This window comes from Lagenorhynchus albirostris, chromosome 19 (assembly GCF_949774975.1).
Source record: "Lagenorhynchus albirostris chromosome 19, mLagAlb1.1, whole genome shotgun sequence".
Classification (NCBI taxonomy): Eukaryota; Metazoa; Chordata; class Mammalia; order Artiodactyla; family Delphinidae; genus Lagenorhynchus; species Lagenorhynchus albirostris.
The window spans coordinates 44,806,941-44,828,334 of record NC_083113.1 but is presented as its reverse complement, the minus strand read 5'-3'; the positions used below and the strand labels follow the sequence as shown (position 1 = coordinate 44,828,334).

Genomic DNA, 21,394 nt, shown 5'->3' with positions numbered 1-21,394 from the left:
AATGCTGCAAAAATAACTCTGGGCTGGGAGTCTTGTCAGAGTGACGTATTTTGTTAACGGAGAAGGGTATCAAATATCTATCTTTCAACCCAAGGGCTGAAAGTACACTTGTGGCACTGATGGACCCCTCCTCCCCCTCCAATGAATGGGGGAAGTGGAAGGCAGGGAGGAAGCAGAAGCAGCAAGGATGAACCTTTTCTTCTCCCTTCCTTCTTCCAGGGGTAACTAAAGCCAACTGTTCACCTCAGTCGTATTCTGCCGGCTCCCAAGTCCGAGTACACAGTCACATACCCTCAAATTCGTCTTGCAGTGGCAAGTTGAGGGGAAGGAATGATGGGGGAGAGAGGAAGAAATGAGTAGAAAAAGAGTGAAAGAGTTCTGTTTTGTTTGTTGGTGGAGCAGGGTGGGGATGAATTATTATTTCTCTGTCCACTAGACTAGGCCTCCCACTACCATGACCAACTGGTCCCACTTTGCCCAAGACTATCCTAGATTTAAAACTGCATCCCAGAAATGCCCTCAACCCTGGAAGACTGTGACAGTTGGCCACCCTCCCTCACACAGGCTTTGGCCAAATTTCCACAAGGACGTAGAAAATGATGACCAAAATAAGGTAGTTCCTTTCAATCCAAAATTATTCAAAGGATGACCTAAATAAGCTATTGCAACATGATGCAAAGGCCCTGTTTCCAGGAATTTGAAGAAAGAGCCATGTTCTCCCCACCCCTACCATTTTGGATTCGACAGCCTTCCAAGTGGAAGAATTACCTGTTCCATCCACTTTTCTTTTCAGATAAAGTTTCCAGACATGCTTTTGCCATTCTAAAATGCTCTGCCCTGTTTGGGTTGGGAACCGTCATTTTGGAAAACAACAACAACAACAACAACAACTCTGTTTGAAAGTCACAGTAACTTGTCTTTTTTTCGCCTCATCTCTTTTGTGGGGTCTCCATTCCTCCTGCGGCACCATGGTCACTACTGAGCTGTATCACACTCCTTTAATATAGTCACCTTGAGTCTGTTAGCATTTTCTTTTTCCTAATCTTGATAATCACAGCATCTGATCCTTTCATTCTAAATTGCAGCCTTCCTATCCTATCCACCCTTCATCGAGACCCATCTGACCCTCTTCCAAAGGAGACAAATGAGGACAAGCAATCCACTCCCCAAGACACAGCATCTGAGCTTAAATTTACATTCACCCCACCTCTGTTCTTTTTTAAAATCAAAATGTCTCGTAACTCCTTGAGCTAATTATAAAAGCAAATAGCTTTCCCTCCCTGAGTCATGTTCCTTGGCTCGTAAAAATGCAATTCCACTCCGAGACCACCTTGTCACAAACATGAAAAAAAACGGCTTGTTCAGGAGGCCACAGCGAGGAAAGGGTGAAGTGCCAGGGCCTCCCACCCTCCCCCAGCAGGCTCGGCCTTTATGGAGTCTATTTCCAGTCTGTTTACCTGGCAAGGACCATGTGACCAATCCAGAAGGAAATGCTGACATCATTGTCTTTCTCTCACACATGTGCAGCCTCCCTCCCTCCCTCCCTCCCTCCCAGCTCGGCCGCATTCCGGCATCCATGCTGCCCGCCTCTCTCCGCCACCGGCCTCCTCCCCCCACCACTCACGCCTGCTCCCACTTATTTCTCTGTCTTTCTCGTGTCACACTTCCCTTTGTTTTCTTGTTCCTTGTAGGCTGTCTCCTAAGCTGTCTTGGACACACACACACACACACACACACACACACACAGACACTCTTCTGTAGGCCCTTTTCCTTTCCCTTCTTCCACAAGCCTTTCTTCCCCTTTCATTCTCTTTCAGATCTGTGGCTACTGAGTCTTCACTCTGTTTTAAAAATACACTTCCTCTTTCTCTATAGGTTGGAGAGTTCTTAAAAAAAAAAACAGTCTGTAAGGCCTAGAAAACCTTCTAGACCAAGGATGGGGGAAGGGCAGAGCAAGGCTGCTCTGTCCAGCCACTCAATTTCCTGCTCCAGTGGGCTCAGAGATTTAGGTGTTGGGGGCCTTATTTATTTATTTCTTCTCTGCCTGTCCTCTCCCACATTTACACCACTGCTGCAGGCGGGGGCACCCTTCCCTCCCCACAGCCGGACCACAGGCCCCAGCGGCCCTGCAGAGCGGGCGCCTGTAACTGGCTCGTGCTCTCTTCTCGGCGCTCCTCATTTTGCCAGGGGCCCAGGAGGCTTCTCAGCATCCTTCCAGCCCAGGACCCAGGGAGCTCTGAAGACCCAGGAGTCAGGGAGGAAGGGCGGCGATCAGCGCAGGTGCCTCCTGCCTGCTCAAAGGGCTATTTATACGAGGAACCGTGTGGCCGGGCTCTGGGGTTCGGCTGCTCCCAGAAAGCTTTCTTGGTTCATGTGGGCACACAGCCAAAGCATGCCGTTTAGAGGAAATGTTTAATAAAGACACGAGAGCCTCAAACTGTTTATTTATCCTCACAGAAAGGTGGAGACATGATGTCCCTGGAAACCGCCTCAAAGGTAGACCACGAGGTGGTGAGGCCGGAGGGTAACACAACCGGGGCGGTCACAGGGAAGGGCTGGCCTGGCCAAGGGGCAGAACGCGGATCCTCACCTGCCCTTTTGCTCCCACCTTCCACCCCAGGCTGTTCTCTCCTGAGCTCATACACGTGAGAGTCCGGGATGGGGCAGTGAGGTAGAAGCGGGAATGGGACGGTCACACGAAAGTGAGGTTATTAAGCAATCATTACTTAAGGTGAGAACTCATAATCCCCAACACGCATGAAGGTGGGACTCTAAGGGAGGACATGCTTTCGCGGGCAAGTTTACCACCAGGTTATATAGAAAATCAGAAATACAACATCCTGTTGGAGGACCCTAGCAAAATCTAGAGAAGGGACTTTCAACGTTAAAAGAGTACTGGTCTTCAACGTTCAGATGCATTCCTGTTTCTCGAGAAACACTTCCAATACTGTAACACTGGCCCTGGCAGCCAGCCAGGAGAGCATTCAGGTATCATGACGTTACCTTCCGGAGGCCCTGTCACAGATCAGTGTACAATACCGGCAGAAGGGTCTGGTTCAGTAGGTCCAGTTATAGATGTGTCTCTTCAGGCACGTCAGGATCTAAATCCTCTTCAGACATGCTGGAAATCCAGAACTTTCGATATGTTGTAGAAGTTCTAATTTTAACTTCCAAATGTTACAGGCCAAGGACCTGCTGTTTTGAGTTGTCAATTAGGCAGATAGCTCTGTGGGTCAAGTCAATGATTTTTGTGGTTTTAGAACCTGCATAAAGTGGTGCTGAGAGCCTCAATGCCATTCTTATCATCGCCATGAATATTTATGGAGCCCTCCCTGAATTAAAGTACAAACGAATAAGATGGAGCGCAGGTTCCCAGCCGTGGGCTGGAGAAGCCTGTGGCACGGACTTTACACTACCCAAGCGAAGCCCAAAGTGGTAGAGAGAGGTGACATAAGGCGATGGGAATTATGCAGAAAACATAAAAGTGTTCTCGATCTTTCAATATGGCAACTTTCAACTTGGAGGGATCTGCGAAAGGATGTGTGGGAAGTCCTTTCCCCATCCTTGAGTCTAGCTCAGGCTCACGTCCTCATGGGGACCCCGCCCCCTGGCCCAGTGCTGAAGTCCACGTCATCTAGTTTCTCGTACTCAGCTCTCTGGGTAGACTTCCTGGATTAGTTTATACAGGCGGCAAAAGAGCATCCAAGATCCATTTGTTTCACTACTCAATACCTGTGATGATGTGAAAATACACATGCATTTATGAACAGATTTGTATTCTTGTTACGGGTCAGCCCACCTGCTTCCCCCAAGGGTAGGCACCATATGGTGCTTACACTGTACACATCTCCATAAATGCCCACAGCGCTAATTGGTACTCAGTGATGTGCCCATGGCGAAGAGGAGAATAATGATAATGTTGATGATGACGACAATGACGATGACAGTGATGACACTGAATTGCTAATGATTCCAGGATGAAAACAGTTCTGGGCACAGAGATATGCTTAACAAAGACAGAATGAATGAATAACGTTGAAGACTTCCACTGAGTGTTTTTCTGAGATCTGGTTCTTTATTTTTATTTAAAAAAATATTTACTCTAGTATTACTTATTAAAAGAAACAATCTCAACTGCTGAGCCTGTGGGCTGGGCCAAAATGGCGTAACAATAACACAAAGTGGATTGACAGTCGCTTTTTATCATCAGCCTATTTTTAAAAACATGATTTAGTTACCTAATACTTCTCGCTCTTAAGGCAAATGACCACAGAACAGAAAGTACTTTGCTGGTACCTAAACCATAGAAAGACTCTCTCTCCTAATCTGCTCAGGGCAGGTCATCAGGGAGATGATGCTGGTAGCTCAGGACAGATGTGCCTTATGGTCAAGGCATGAAGAAAGATGGTGAGCTAGAGAGGGATGCACGTTGCAGTGATATACACATAGAAATCAATAAACAGATTTAAAAGCATACAGAAAGGTAAACACATATGAGAAAGAACTCCTTAACTACCTGGAAGAATCAAGATCTTTTCTTAAAATGTAGAGAGTGGAAAGATCACATAAGACTTGGGTCCTAGTCCCAGCTCTGCCACTAAGGGTTGGATGGCCTCCAGTGAGTCACTTGATCCTCGTGTGTGTTTTCTCCTGGTAAAATGGAGATCACAGCACACACCCGACAGGGTTGTTGGAGGATTAAATGAGATGGTACATGTAACACGTCTAGCACAATGCCTGACACATGGTGTGTGTTCAGTACACGGTAGAAATGCTGAACGTTATCCCAGTACTATTGACCTGTCTGCACTGCTGGGTTGGAGTGTGAAGATCGAACGATGGTGAAAGTGCTGCATAAAACAAGAGGGCCCTCAACAAAGCTAAAATACTCTTCTTAGGCATTATTGGGCGCTGGGTTAAATCTGTTAGCATTGGGAAATGAGGCAGAGATTAAGATATATTATCAAGGACGAACTTTCTCCATATACAGGTATCTGATATACCCAATTCCGGCCATAAAGTTACTGAAATATGAGGAGCACAGGCACCCACCAGACTCCCCCAGGTGGGGCCTTGGGAAGATTAGTTAAAAATGACACAGGTTAGGAAGGTACTTGGGTTCCCTGCAGCAGAGGGCATATGTAAATCCGAGCAATCATCATCAGCATAATATCATCCCCATTTCTAGCAACAGACTCTTTCCTAGGCTGGAATAGAACTTCCAGAAGTATCTTTTCCTTTTGGAATTACAGAGTCTGACAGATTTATTTCCACACATCTCACTTGCTTTCAGAGTTATTGTTTCCTCTTATTTTTTCCCCCTCCTCTTTGGTGACAGAGAAGCCTGAGAACCAGTTCTGTCAGGAAGTTCTTGGGGAATTTTCAGAAGGATGTACAAGCAGGGCATATGAATGACTGTGTGCAGCCAGCATCCATTTTACTTGATAAAAATATATATATTCATAGCTGATCTTCTACATGATCAAAACCACAGATGACGAACACATCAGATACATTTTTCAGGACTCAGAGGGTCCTTTTGGAGTAAGCTGCCATCATTTCTTCCTCTCAAAGCAGATCAGGTAACTCCTCCTCTGTTGCAGAGCCTCTCAAAAGGGACGTGCCGTTCAATCCAGACCGCAGGATAGGTGATCAGGTGCCCCCTGGACATCTAATGCAATCCCCAAATCTTCTGAATTTATCGACCAAGATGTTGGATGGAACAGGTTCGAGCATCTTGCTAAATAAAATATAGATTACACTTATCATTTCCCCTCAATCTACTAAAATCTTGTTACTCTTTCATGGAAGGAAATGAATCAGTTTGACAGGACTTATTCTGTCAAGTGACATAGGTTCCCAACACTGTATTCACTACAGATTATTCTAGAAATGGTTTGGTGATTCTTTTTCAGGTAAAGTTCCAGATTAGGACATTATGAACTTCCCTTTTGCTTTTTAAAAATAGAGGCATTAATCCTGCTTCTTTTCAGTCCTGCCAAGTTTTTAAAAACAAAGTTACACTCCCATGATTTTAGCCAATAATGAGATTCCCTCATAAAAAACGTCTGCCCCGCGAAGAATTTACTTAAAAAAAAAAAGAAGAAGGTATTTCTACCAGCGTTTAAGGACTATTTAAAAGCTGACCATGAAAAAACAAGGAAGCAAATGGTCAAGGCTTAAGACCTCTACTTTGACAGGCCTGTTTTCAGTTTTCCCCCACGGATTTAGGTATTATCTGAAAAGATTTCTGAATTGAATGGGTTCAAGGCCAAAGACAGCTGTGGTGAATTTCCAATTGTGTCAATCTTGCAAGTTTCAGGCAAGTCAAAGCCATTATTTTCCATAAATATATTGCAAATCCACTAGAAAGTAAATGAGAAAAATAGAAGACAACATATAAGAAGCCTCGTAGCTTACACCTCTTAACACAAATTACAGTGGCCATAGGGTCTGCACACTCCCTAAAATCTCAGGCCTTAGTAAAAGCCCAACATTTCTAGAACACATGCTGCGTGATACCATCTCAAAGTCAGAACAGCCCCAGTTCTGTAAAGACCAAGATGGGAGCACAGAGGTGACATTCTTGAAATGAAATTCAAATATCTTGAGTACTTCTGAGTAAGTATCTCTAGAGTGTAGAGTTTCTACGTTTCGTGGAGATAGATGCTTCAGAGGCTCTGAAGAAGAAAACCCCATTGCCCTTGACAGGTCAAAGCTTTACCAATTTTTGTGAGCCTGAAATTTAAGTTGGTTTTTTTTTTTTAATCATTTCTTGGGTCCACCATGCCACTTCCCAGCCCATGTTACCCCCAGCTGCTTGCTCTCTTCACTTAAGCCTTTGGATTGATCAACACTGTCAGGAATGCAAAGAACTTGAGTTGAATGTACCCTGTTAAAAGTTCTACAGTGCAATAGCCAATCATGGATGGCTGCTGGCTCCTCAACGAATTCCACAAACCAGCTACTCCACACTTCTTCCACATTCCTCAAGTCCTCACCAACCCTACTCTTTCTTAACTCTGGACAACACATTTCAACCCCTTGTTTCTTGAAACCATAACTGGAATGAACTTCAACTTGCCCGTTGCGTTACTTTAAGGTACCTTGCACAGCACCCCCTTTTCCACTATAAAATGCCTTTGGATCCTCAACCATTACCTCCTTTCTTCTATTCTGCTTGCTTCCACTGCAAATCTTCCCTGGGCTCTAGAGCCCAACCCTTCTAGGTCCATCCAATGCCCTGCTTCTTCGTGTATTTACCTCTCTACTCCCGTCCCCGCCATGTGCCTGCCCCCATCCCACTCCTAGCTTTCTTTAGTCCACCCATTTTTATCTGGAAACCTAAACATGCTCTATTCTATTCTCTCCTGTTAAAAATGAAACAAAACTGCCCTCGATCCTACCACCTATTCAATGTCCCACTCTTCCTTTTACCACCAACTTCCTAAAAGAATTTCAACATGTTCTCCAGTCCATGCTTGAACCCCTCTAGCCCTGTGCACCTCTGCCTATTGGAGAAGGATGGTCACTCTTTTGAGCCTAACTCGATTCCCCTGTAGCTGCTGCACACTGATTCTAGTGTCATTCCGTGAGGCCTCACAGAGCAAATTTATGCAGATCACCTTTCTCCGGTTCTGTCCTCTTCTCTCTGATCTTTCTAGGCACTGTCAGTTCCTTCAATTATTCTTTGCATGACCTGGTTCTGAGTCCCTCTGCCTCCCTGTTTCTAGTTTGATTCTCTTCTTCAAGGGTCACGGCCCAAGATTCAATGTAAATTATTCACATCTGCTCTGCCTAGCCCAGTAGAGCAGGGTTCTCACCTCCTTTGTTCTCCTCATTACACTTTACTCAAAACCATTGTTGAATTCCCTTCCTATCAACTCAGACCTCCAAGACAGTGGTTTGCAAAGTGTGACTTACAGAGCTTCTACCACGGAATGGCCTAGGAGCCTTAATAAATGCAGATTCTTGGGCTCTACCTCAAGCTTGTTGAATCTCACCATCTGAGGGTGACACCTGGGAATCCACACTTTAAACAAGCATGCCAGATGATTCTTTTTTTCTTTTTTTAATATAAATGTATTTATTTTTGGCTGCATTGGGTCCTCATTGCTGCGAGCAGGCTTTCTCTAGCTGCGGCGAGCAGGGGTTACTCTTCATTGCGGTGCGCGGGCTCCTCACTGGGGTGGCTTCTCTTGCTGCGGAGCACAGTGCGCGGGCTTCAGTAGTTGTGGCTCACGGGCTTAGTTGCTCCACGGCATGTGGGTTCTTCCCGGACCAGGGCTCAAACCCGTGTCCCCTGCATTAACCACTGCGCCACCAGGGAAGTCCCCCAGATGGTTCTTAATGCACACAAAATCTGGGGGAAAAATGCTTTCTCAACATCTGTTGCCAAGCCTGGCCCCTGCCCCTCTCTTCGTGCAGATGGGTTTTAGGATTCAAGACAAGCCCTTCTATTTCCTTGTTTTACGTTTTATCTTGTTAGATCTGGTGCATTGCCCCAACTTATCAAAATCTGTTGAGTTCTTCATCCTCAATATAGGACTTTATGACAACCACACACGGATCAGGATGAAAAACCTTAAAGTCATAGCACAGGGAATCTCTCTTCACATTGACACCAATGACAACAGTCAACCAATTACTAACAAACTCATACTTTGTCTTCTTTCCCATGAGATAAATGGACAACTTGTCATTTGCCAAGTGCCTCAGGAAAGCCCAGCTATTTTTTGTCTTCCATATTTCCTTGATCCACTGGTCTATATTAACCCTGTCCAGGAGGGAAATGAAACATTCTCACAGGCCATTTACACACGCATTTTAGAATCTGTGGCCAGGCAAAGGACTGCAGTGTGCAGAACCCACCTTCTTTTCCTATGACCTTGTTCTGAACACCTATGGCACTTAGGTTCTAGGATCCTTGACTTGTACTGTGAATGTTCTTGGCCACAGTTGACTCTACTACTAGACAAAGAGCTCTGGAACTCTGCAGCTGTGCCTCATGTGTCTCTAAATATCTCACAGTAACTAGCACAGCGTCCTACTTGGTAACTTTTCTTTGAGTGAATGAATGGATTTTACATTTTATTCCCACTGATTCACTTTTTGTGCAAGATGAAAGGAGACTCTGCAGTGAATATTGGGAGACTATGCTTCTTAGGCACAAAGGAAGTGCTGGGCCTGGACAGATCTCCACAGGCCCAGTTGTCGCTCTCAGTCATTGCTCACTCAAATGAGCTTGTTAGAATAAAGGCTGTCTTTGAAATGAAGTGTGATGTAAACACTGAGAAATGATGACACAGTTTCTGAAACATCACAACTTTACTAGAATCTGTGGCAATGGCCAAATGAGACACAGGCAAGGGCATTTCAAAAAACCCTTGGCTTTACTGGAACCACCAAAATCAGCATAACAAGCAGATAAAGTTTCTTAGGGGCTTTCTAACAAGACCTCTTGTGATGACAGAGACAAGTGTTTCCATAGGACATGAGATGGCTGGACAAGGAAATCTAGCTTCTCCCTACATCACAACTGCTAACACGTCTGAGTAATTCCCTGATACATAAGATAGTGAGGGTAAAAAACTATAAATGAATGGTGGAAAATCTTGCAGTTTCCTTGGGTCAAGTGACTTCCCTCGTGGTCAGGTCTTGTCTTTCCTGTTTCTTACAGGCCAGAGATGATTCCACAAATACTAGGGAACATTTTTCCACTGGAAAAGCCACATAGCCCCACATAGCATGAGGTCTAGAGCAGTGATTCCCAACTCGGGGGTGAGTCTGTCTCCCTACCCCAGGGACATTTGGCAATGTCTGGAGACACTTCTGCTTGTCACAACTGAGGGACAGGTGCCACTGGCATCTAGTGGGTAGAGGCAGGGATGTGGCTAAATATCCTACAGTGAACAGGACAGCCTCTCTCTACCAACAAAGAATTATCTGGTTCAAAATGCCAAGAGCAATTATCTCAATAAAAAATTTCAGGATTGATATGTATACATTACTATATTTAAAATAGATAACCAACAAGGACCTACTGTATAGCACAGGGAACGCTGTTCAATATTCTATAGTAACCTAAACGGGAAAAGAATTTGAAAAAGAATAGGTACTTGTATAGGTATAACTGAATCACTTTGCTGTACACCTGAAACTAACACAATGTTGTTAATCCACTGTACTCCAATATAAAATAAAAATTTTTTAAAAAGCATCAAGAATACCACTACTGAGAATCCCTGATCTATAGTTATGCCTCTAGGCCCAAGTGTGGAAACACTGGTTCATTACAAAGGGTCATGTAATCACCTGTTGTGGGTCTGCGAAGTAACCCACAGGTGACAAACACTATAAGGTACTTTGCAGTTCCATGGTGAGGTGAGGGTACCAAGGCTGGAAGCCCTACCTAGTGCACTGGTTTGGATGGCAGCCTGAATGAAGTAGAGAGGTTCGAGAATGCTCCTGATAGCTATAGGTTTGACCTCGGAGTAGCTTACTGGAAAGACCCTTGGTGAACCCCACTCAGAGGGCAACTTCCTTCTCTGCAGATGGAAGAATGAAGGCTCAGCAGAATCGTGCAAGAAGCATCAGTGAGCCACGTTCATGGTCATAAAAGGGCTATGAACAGCAGCTAATAAAGATGTAACTGGACAATGGAAGGCTCCAGGAATGTGAGGTGGACGTGAAGCAAATGTACCAACTGCAAAGTGCGCTGGGTTTTTTTTGCTGACTGCAGCAAAGTCTCAGTTCTATAGGAATGAAAGGGGAACTCATTTTATCTGAAGCCCTTAGATGACAGATACATTTACCCCAACTTCCTAGTATTTTTGATATGGCCAAGATTTTAAACCTCACCAGTTTTATAATCATAGGGAAGCTGGCAGATTTAATGAAGCCTCCAGCTGCCTCTTGAGAGATGATTACAGTTCTAATTAAAAATGGAGGATGACAGACAAGAACCCCACGGGACTCTATAAGCAAATGGCATTCACACACCTTCTTTCACGGACAAGATTACTTTGTGCATGTCAAAGTAATCTTTGGGCTCTTTCCAGTGGTAAGTGTCACCAAATTCTAATAACCTATGAGATTTAATGTGGTTCAAAGATCAGAAAATGTTTTAAGTTGTAAGGGACAAGAAAGTTTATTGGCCAAGCCAGACTTTCATTTCTTTTATTTCATATACCTGTACTTACCATCTCCATGATTACATATAGCCTGGAACACAAGAGGAGTCACCTAGATGAAGTCTGTCTTAGTGTCAAGTCTAGGCATGGAGAAGCACAAGGGAGAAATGAGTGGGGCAAATGAGGATTAGGGCTCAGAGTAGGTTGTGGGACCACAAATCCCGGTAATCACACGAGATTTAAAACATTAACGAGGAGGTCTTGAAGTTCAAGGCCATCCAATGTATAGGCTCAGGAGATCAGGGATATTGAAACAACTGTTTCAGAAGACAGAACTGCTAATAGGAGCTTGTCTTATCACAAGAAGGGTGGTCTTCTAACCCCTAGCATGCTGGCCACGTTGGCTAGTCATTGGAGAGTCCTGGCCGTGCATAGGTCCTGAAAGGGAGGTCATTCTACTTAATCTCTACAGGAGGGCTGTGGAGGAGGGGTGTAGGCAGAGAGAGCTGGAAGCGGAAGGGTGTGGCTCATGGGAAGGCTTAGGCTCGGGTGGGGCCTCTGCCTATGGATATAATACAGCCTGGATCTCAGGAGCCTGCATAGCCATACACCTACTTCCAAAGGCAAAGGTGCTGTTTCATCTTTACATACGCACTTGCATTTCTTCCATCAATGCATATCTTTTAACAAGGAGAAATCAAAAAGGAGAGAGTTACGTCAACATGAAATCAACTATATCATTGAACAAAGGGTCTATCCAGAGAAAACCATAATCTGACAAGATACATACACCCCAATGTTCGTTGCAGCACTATTTACAATAGCCAAGACATGGAAGCTGCCTAAATGTCCACCAACAGAGGAATGGATAAAGAAGATGTGGTACGTATACACAGTGGAATATTATTCAGCCACAAACAAGAATGAAATAATGCCACTTGCCACAACGTGGATGGACCTAGAGATTATCATACTAAGTGAAGTAAGTCAGACAGAGAAAGACAAATATCATATGATATCACTCATATGTGGAATCTAATATAAGAAAAGATACAAATGAACTTATTTACAGACTTACAGATATTGAAAACAAACTTATGGTTACCAAAGGGGAGGGATAAATCAGGAGCTTGGGATGGACGTACACACACTACTATATATGACATAGGTAATCAACAAGGACCTACTATATAGCAGAGGGAACTCTACTCAATATTCTGTGGTAACGTATATGACAAAAAAATCTAAAAAAGAATGAATATATGTACAACTGGATCACTTTGCTGTACATCTGAAACTAACACAACACTGTAAATCAACTACACTCTAATAAAACTAAAATTAAAAAAAATCAAAGGGTGTAATGCAAGAAACATCAAGGACTCCACTGTGATTAAATCATGGGTGTGGTGCACACACTATCAATGGACCCTGCATTGACTGTACTGTTAGGAATCAGGGTACAGGTCTCAGAAGTCCTCTGACTCAAGATTCATTCCTGGATAGGATGAGTGAACCAGGCAGAGCTCCCATCCTTACAGACACAGAGCCTGAGGCAGGATGTCACCCTGAGACACTGAACTGCAGGCTTTAATAATGATCATCAGGTGTTTTTTTTACCAATGACTGGAAAGGTTTGGAGATTCTCCCCCACCAATGTCCAGGCCTCAATTGTCTGCAGGGTGTAAGGATGAAGAAATATTCCTGAACCCAGGCTGTGGTTGCTTTGAGGCTGCGGATCCCTGAACTCATCTCCAGCCTCGATTCTTGCCTAAATCCCGGATGTGACCCACAAAACATCTACCCGTGATTTCTAAATAGACTGTGTTTCCTTTGCTGGGAATGCCTTCTCCCTCTCTTTCGACACCTACCCAAAACATCTCCTCTGAGACACCCTCTAGGCTGAGCTGCTTTCTTCCTGCTCTGTGCTCTCCAAGTTCAGTGTACGTAACTCTATTTAAAATATATTGGTGATTATTTGTCTGCTTGATTCTCTCACTCGTGAAGCAGAGAGTACTTTGAGCTCAGGGACCATTCGTTTAAGTACATGAGTACTGTGAGCCTTACCCAGTGCCTACCACGTATAGTATATGTTCAGTCAATGCTGGTGGAGGGAAGGAAGGAAGGAAAGAAGTAGGTTAAAGAAGCAGTAAAGACCTCTAAGCAGGCAGACGGTAGTGTCAGGCTCTTCCAAAAGGGATTTTGGCCAGCCAGCCTGGGACAGACCATCTCGGGAGATCTACAAAGGAGTGGGCCACGGTTGTTAGTGGCTACAGGGCTGTGATTCCCAGTGCAGCTACTGGCAGAACCCTGGGGAATCCCTCTTTCTTGGCCCAGCTAGTCACTTACCTTCCTGAAAGGCCAGTGCACGGTTCTGTGCTGGCGACACTTCTGCAGAGCCAGCCAGCACCAGCCCGCGGTTGGCTATGCCAGAGGGCTCCTAGCATCCCAGAGGCTGGGCCTTGCTAAGTTCCGTCACTGTCCTACCAGCTTCCTCTGAGGCCTCCGATATGTGATATTATCGTTATTTGATCATTATTAATAATGAAAAATAGTTAACCTTAGTTCTGGTGAATTGCTTTTATCTGTTGGCTATTCCTAATCCAGCGGAAGAGTTTGCAGAGCTGGGTCCTCATTCAGAAATTCCTCAATATGTAGCTTTTGAAAGTGCTTCTTAATTCTCCAGATATTATCCATTGGCGACAAAGAGTATTGTAGCTGACAACGCTGAGTACAACTATAAGGATGTTTCAAGATCTCAGAACTTGACAACACAGATCTCTTCTACTTTCCACTCCTTGCCATTCATTTCTGCAAACCACTAACTTCAGTATTCAGGAGATTCAATAGAACATTCAGCACACATCCTTGACTGCTCTTAGAAAATCAGTTCTGCCGATGGATAAGCTATTCAGAGAAAGTGCTTTTAAGCTCGTCGTTGAACATGCTAATGTAATATCTTGCAATCGCAGAGTCAAAGTATGTTTGAACGAGAAGGGATCTTGTAGGTAGACTTGTCTGAACTGAGGACGCTAATGCCCGGCTGGAGAGGGTAAGTAAGTTGCCCAAGGACACACAGCAAGTGAGTGGCTGAACCTGGCTTGAACGTAAACATGATGATCTTAAACCACCTTTCTGCCACTAAGGATTGATGGTATGTGTATATGTATGTTCCTATATATGGTAATATATATGGTAATACACACACACACACACACACACACACACACATACAAAGTAGAAGGAGCAAGTCTTGCATCACATAGTCCAAATTGTCTATAGAAAGCGACAGCCCTGCTAAAACAATAACCCATTTAAATATAGGGCATCCTAGTCAGGAATAGGCCCAGAGCTTCACCAGCCCTGGGCCCTGATGGAAAACAGGGCATTGTTTCCATCCAAACCTTGCACTGAAAGGCAGTCTGTCAGCTGGCAATGACCTCGTGAGACAACTTTGGGGAGAGCAAAGGGCCGAGAAGAGAAAGGCCTCATTCTCGCTGCAAACAGGAAAAGGAAAGAGAAAAAGGAAGCTCTGTCTCCACACAAGGTTTGCTGGGCTGGCTATGAACTGTTCCAGTACGTTCCATCAAATAGACGCCTTCATAGAATCAAGCCAAGCGCGAACAGCGGGTCTGGGACTCGCATTCCCCGGACGCGGGCAGGCCGGCTCACACATGCTCCCGCTCTCTCGCACCCTGGGAGCGCGCTTATATGGGCTTCATGAGGCTAAGTAATAAACACTTTGTCTTCACCCTGCTATTTATGGGTTGCTTGGGGCACCCTTACCCGGACAGTTGGCTCCCGCAGACCCCGCATTTAATAAGGGACGGCAGTAAATGCAAAAGGCTCTGTGTGACCCCAGCTCCTGTTTTCCTGACCACCCGTGCTGACTGCACAGAAAGGACACTCTGCATCCATCCACCTATCCTCCAGGCTCCCCTCCTTGAGGCTAAATCCGTTCCCATTTTTCCTGCCTTCGAGACATTTCACTAAGACATCTCTCTCAGATATCTGTTTCTATTTTACCACTGCCAGGGATTCTCTCATTCTTCAGCGATGGAACAACCATCTTGGAAAACAAGAGCAGCTCCGAAACTTGTAAGCCACCACCATCGCCTCCCGTGGGGGGCCGGGGTCGGGGGCGGGGGGGGGGGGTCTCCGGATGGCCTCGCACGCGCGGAGTGAAGAAGCCAATTCGTCCTACCTGTGGCTGACCTCCAGGTGCACTTAGAAGCCTTGTGCTTCTCCTGCGCACATGGTGTCGGGGTTGGTTGCAAAGGGGCGGGAGGCCCGCGTGAAAGCAAGAAGCGCGTCCGGGCCGACAGGCTGTGTGAAGGCTGCGGAAGAAGACGGCCGAAGTGTCCCCCGGATGCAGGACCAAGGCCCGTCACTTTGGGGGCCTCTTTCACTCCGCTCTTTTGGGGGTTTCAGGGCTCTCAAGGCTGATGGGTCCTGCATGAAGAGAGTCACGGCTGCATCCTGTCCGCCCGTGGGCCGTCACACAAGCCCCGAGCCCGGCCGCCTCTCGGCCTTGTCTTCATCTTGGGCTAACCCCTTTGTATCCTGAAAACACACAAGACAGAGAAGGATGCGTTAACTCGCCTTCTCCCCACAGAACACAGTTCACCATTGCAGCACTGATTAAATACAGGACATTATCTCACCATAATGCCCTCCTGGCGGCGTTCCCAGGAAAATTCTAACTAATCATAAAAATAGAAAGAAAAACGCAACCTAAATTCCATTCCTCCTCTTAAATGAGTGATGTGTTCATTTTTATTTATTTTTCTGGAAGCGAGGCGGGAAAAGAAAATGAATTTTAGGGCTTAGGAAAACAAGCTACTAATAGTACTAAGTAGAGCAGGGCAGTGGTGCAGACAGTGTGGGGATGTAGCCGGCAGGGCATGGGCGAGTCCCGGCCCTACCCCTGGCTGTAAACTGCGAGTTTTAAACTGGAGCACCTGGCAGGGCAAAGCCAGGATGGGGCGAGGAAGTCGGGTGGTTGTGCGGCCACGTGTAGACACATACGCACACACAGACTCACACGCCCACACAAGCTAGGCACTCAATAGCATTTTTAAGGTCCTGGCAGGCAAACGCGCTGCCGATAGCCCTTTACGCGGGGCCCGCATGCTTCTCTAGCATCATCCTTTCTGGACACTCTGGCACGGTTTCGCTATTCCCTGACTGGAAGGGTTTTTCCTGCAGGTTCTGCTAGCTAATTTCTACTCACCCTTTAGAGATCAGAGCAAATGGTATTTCCTTCAGGAAGCCTTCTCCAAAAACCTCTACCCTGCCTCCAGTCCAGGTGCTGGAGCTCTAAGCCTGCCCTTTCTGGCAGTCACGTGGCTGTAATTAAGGCACTAATTGCATAGCGGGTTGTTTAAGGGCTCTCCCCTCCCTTAGATCTAAGAACGTGTTGGTCTCATTAACCATTTTGCACATGCCTGCCTGGTAGGCAGTAGTTGTTCAATAAGTGCCCATGTTGGATGAGGGCTGATGGGTTGGCCCAGCCTGTGAATGGTCCCCTGTGTCACTGGCAGGTCCCAAGTTAAGCAGCAACAAGCAGATGGGGAAGCAGATCACGGTTTGCAACACTAGGTACCATGCCCCTCCCAAGTAATTTCTGCTCTTTCCTGCTGGGAAGACTTCATGGGAGAGTTCAAAATCCTGAAAACCAGCTTCGGAGATGCTTCTCATCTGCCCTGAGTGAAAAGAAAATAAAGGACCCCCACCCCCACCCCTCCTGCCTCTACCTGCCCCCACTCCTGGCATTAGAATCCCAAAGCTGCCATTCCCCATCATGGCTACTGCTGCAGTAATGGGCACTGCTACTTGATGGCAAAGTTCTAGCTGGGCTAATTAAGCATACTGAGCTAATAACCTTCCATTTTGGGACCGGTATTATTCATAATTTAATGTATTGCTGCTGAAACATTAACCTTTCGACAACTGGCATGCTGCCCACAGCAGCCCAAGTGCTGACCATCTTTCAGTAAAATGAGTATTATTGTTAAAACAGGTATAAATCATTCATGCCTGCCGCTTTTGTGTCAGACCCTACGTGAAAATAAGCAGTAAGCTGGGTAATTTATTTACCTTTTGGTGATTATTTTTTATGATTTTATGATCATATTCAATGATTCATAAACATTGGCCCAGTGCCATTTTGTAATCATTTCACATTTTAAATATTGTGTGGCTGTTCTGCTTTTCATCTTTAAAAATTTCAGGATTGATACCAGGCAACTTAATCCAGACACAAATGCAATTTCATTTGAAAGAAATAGTGTGGGGAGGGGCGAGGGGAAAGAGTCCCAGCCCCATTCATTTGAACAAAACCATTTTCAACAGAGCTGATTGGAGCTTGCCCTTGCTACAGCGTTGCACTTACTGTAGCAAACTTTCTTTGAAGTTTAACACACAGAGGGTGCCTTGAAATCTGGATAAAAGCACAGGAAAACAGTTAACAAGCTTCTGGTTGGAAAGATGATGGGAAGGACCTCAAGGGTGGAGGGAAGCCTGGAAACTCTGGCCTCGGGCCAAGAAGGTTGGAAGCCACAAGCCTGCCTGCCAGCACCTGGTTGGAGAATGCGATTACATCCCCCGGGATCTGGAAACTTTACTGCCCGCCCGCTCCCGCTGCCCGTGCTGTGTTTGGGCTCCCGGAACGGTTCCAGAAATTAGCCTTTTCTCCTTCTGGCAACAAGTAGGAACTGGAGGCTGAGAGGCAGGCAGGTCTTTCATGGCCCGAGAGCTCAGGAGACCTCCCCACCTTCCACAGGCCGTCTCCCGGGAGCCCTTCGTGGTTCTTCAACCAGTGAAAACACAGAATTCCCAGTATGTAGGAGCTGAAGCCGATGTTCTGATGGTGGGAAGGAAGCGGGGCCAGGAGCAGGCAGAGAGTGTGACATTGTGTGAGCACTGTTCCTCCAGGACGTCCAGGAGTAAGCTGGCTTCGGGAGCCTCATCTCACGCCAGGCGTGTTGGCACAGAGGAGCGTGCAGCCAGACGCCGTCGCCCCAAGCGTGGGAGATGAGGTCTGGAAAGGCGGCCACGGGTATGTGCTGTAAACAAATACCCACGTCCACCGGGAAGCCCAGGCAAGAGCAAGATAAGAGAAGTGCTTCTTTCTGGGACAGTTTGAATCGCGTAGCTCTGAGGTGGCTGCGTACTGTGTTTTCTTCCTTCAGTCTGCTTAATTTCCCGTGTACAGCTTTCATGGTTTTTTTTTAAAAATTGACTGTCTGGTTTTAGATTTTACCTGTAGATATATATACCTATATCTCCACCATAAAAAATTAAATAATTATATATTAATTAAATACTTTTTAAAAATGCTGCTAGCTATCCTCATGTCAGGAGGTTGTAAGCATTAGAACCACAGCGGCCCCGTGACCATCTGAAGCGGGGCTTATTGCTTCCCTCTGTCTGTACTTAGAAGTTGAGAACACGACCCTCAACCTCCTGACGTTAGGAAAGCAGCTTTTTAATAATATCTATTAATTAAATAATTATATGTATAATTATTTAATTTCTCATTGTGGTAAGATATATATAGCATAAAATTTGCCACTGTATGTGTTTTTAGTGCACAATCCAGTGGTGGGAATCACTGGATTACATTCAAAATGGTGCATGTCTCTCATCAGTAACTACTTCCAAAATTTCTCATCACCCCCAAAAGAGACTCTGTACCCATTAAGCATCAACTCCCCACTCCCTCCTGCCCTCAGCCCTTGGAAACATCGAATCTACTTTCTGTCTCTGTGGAGTTGCTTATTCTGGATATTTCCTATAGATAGAATCACACAATATTTGTCCTTTTGTGTCTGGTTTATTTCACTGAGCATAATGCTTCCAAGGTTCATCTATGTTGTGGAATGTATGGGAACTTCATTCCTTTTTATGGCTGAATAATATTCCCCTGTATGGATATACCACATGTTGTTTATCCATTCATCTGTTCATGGCCATTTGGGTTGTTTCTAGCTTTTGTCTGTGAGCATTGTTTCTGGCTTTTGGCTGTGAATTGGTCTATAACAAACTGAGTCCCTAGTATACAGGGACTGATATATTTTCTCATTAAAGGTCATTGCCCATTATACACACTGATCTACTTTCATCTTGAATGCTCTGCTTGTTAGCTTGGCAGAGCTGGCCTGGACACACATGGCAAAGCCATTCATGCCTAGTAATTACTCTCCAGCCATCCTGTCAGCACTGCCACCTAAGAGCACTTCTTGTAGTCACCTTCTGGCGTCACTGAGGCTGGTGCCAGTTGTGAATTCTGCACCAGTAGGTTCCAGTCTCTATATTGGACTTGATAAAACACACTGCTTCTCAAGTATGATGAAGAACAAATTAAGAAACAGAATAATCTGGCATGAGTGAAATTCCCTTTCAATCATGTCAGCCAGAGCAGATGTTGTCATGAAATTTGATGTTATGGATTTACTTCCTAATATAAAGTCTAAGAGGGAAAACAGCACAAGAGCTGAAATGTGAATTGGACATGTCTACAGAGTGTGAATTGGATTCAACACAAAATATTGTGAATGGTTAATAGGGTCAGTCTAAGTATACTTGCTGAAATAATCTCTTGGATATGCAAATATTCTGAGAACTACACTGTCAAATATCTATTGTATCCTCTTATCTATGTGTTCACAGAACTGCTACATGTTATAACAAACGAAAAATGTGAATTTAAAAAATAATGTCACCCTAAAATAATACTGTACTTTGAATAGTAATTTTTGTTGTCAGCGTTTTTTTTTTTTTTACTTCTGTCACACACCAGCCAACCAGGTTCTTAAAACAGCCTTATTTGGAAATAGTAAGAGGTGAACTTTGTGCATCCTGTTCCCAGCAGATACAGAAGTGGGGTTGGGGGTAGGCAGGGAGTGGGAACAGGTCACATGCTCAACTTGATCTGGGTCCCTCAGTCTGCTGTTAGCATCTGCCATGCCTTGGTATTATTGCAATGGACCTTTTCCTTCTACTATCTGGGATCCCTTCAGTGGAATACCTTTTCCTGGGAACACTGTCTTGAGGACTTGAGATGTTAGCTACACGTTCACCATCTCACTATAATAATCAGCCCATTACACCTGAGGATGGGGGCAAGGAGAATTAGGACAAAGGACACTTGGAGAGAAGCCTTTGGTTTCACTGTTGGTAATTTCCAGGATTTCACCATCAAACTGCTCACTAAAACCCTTAGCGAGTAACCAAACTGTGAGCTTCATTTAGTTTCTTTCCCTCTCCTTTTCCTAATTTCTGCGAGTTGGGCTGGTGAGCAGGAAGAAAAAATTAAAAAATGGTCAGCAGATGGATGGCCCTCACCCCCACCCCCCACTCATGTCCTACAGAAGTTCCCTCCCCCCTCCCCTCTTCTCCCTCCCCCACCAGTTTGCAGACACTTACTCATCCATGTTTCCCCAGCACTTTGAACTTCCCTCTGTGATAGCACTTCTCATGTTGCATGACAGTTCATTTGTTTTTGTATATGAACTCCTCAGGGCGGGGATTAGGTCTCATAACTCTTTCTGTCCCAATCACAGTGCTTGGAAAATTCTAAGAGCTTGATGAACATTTTCTGGGTTTGATGAAATAACAACTTTTGTTTACAGAGTTTTTTTTTTTTTTTTTTTTTTACATAAGATCATCTTCCTGGATCTGAGGACCAAACTAGGGTTGTTCTGGTGGATACTGTGAGAAAGACATAGAAACCAAGACCAGGAGTTTAGGGATTTGGCTAAAGTCCCAAGGTAACTGGGGGGTCTCCTGATGCCTCTTGTCAAACCCCTTGTCTCGTGGCTTCTCATGGAATATTTGGTGATGTGAACTCAAAGGAAGAAATGGCCAAGTCTCTTTGGGACAAAGTCAATTGATAGGGGAGATTATGAAAGACATCTGTCTCCACCTGGAGCATTAGGTGGGTCTCCAGAGGACAGCCACTGAAACTATTTCCAAAATAATGGGGCAAAATGATGTGTTTAGTTTCCACACCTTGGAATTAGGTACTACCTATGGATTTAAATGTGACCATTTGGGCAAATCTCTCAGTGAAGTGCTGAGGGCATTTTCTTTTTGAGGGACTCTGGAAAAATGCTCACCAATTAAGGCAGGCTGACTTACAGTTCACAGACTTAGCTATATAGACAATGTAATATTACTCAGCCATAAAAAGGAACAAAATTGGGTCATTTGTAGAGATGTGGATGGACCTAGAGTCTGTCATACAGAGTGAAGTAAAC

The 21,394-nt window shown here is 45.1% G+C and overlaps 1 protein-coding gene across 1 annotated transcript in view; it reads right to left on the bottom strand.

Annotated features, from left to right (window-relative positions):
- Window positions 1-15,460, bottom strand: part of ZFHX3 (zinc finger homeobox 3) — a 280,930-nt gene extending 265,470 nt beyond the window's left edge. Inside the window, exon 1 of the mRNA XM_060132275.1 lies at window positions 15,337-15,460. The gene's annotated coding sequence lies outside the window, so the exon portion shown is untranslated. The remainder of the gene's footprint in view (window positions 1-15,336) is intronic.
- Window positions 15,461-21,394: the final 5,934 nt, after the last annotated feature.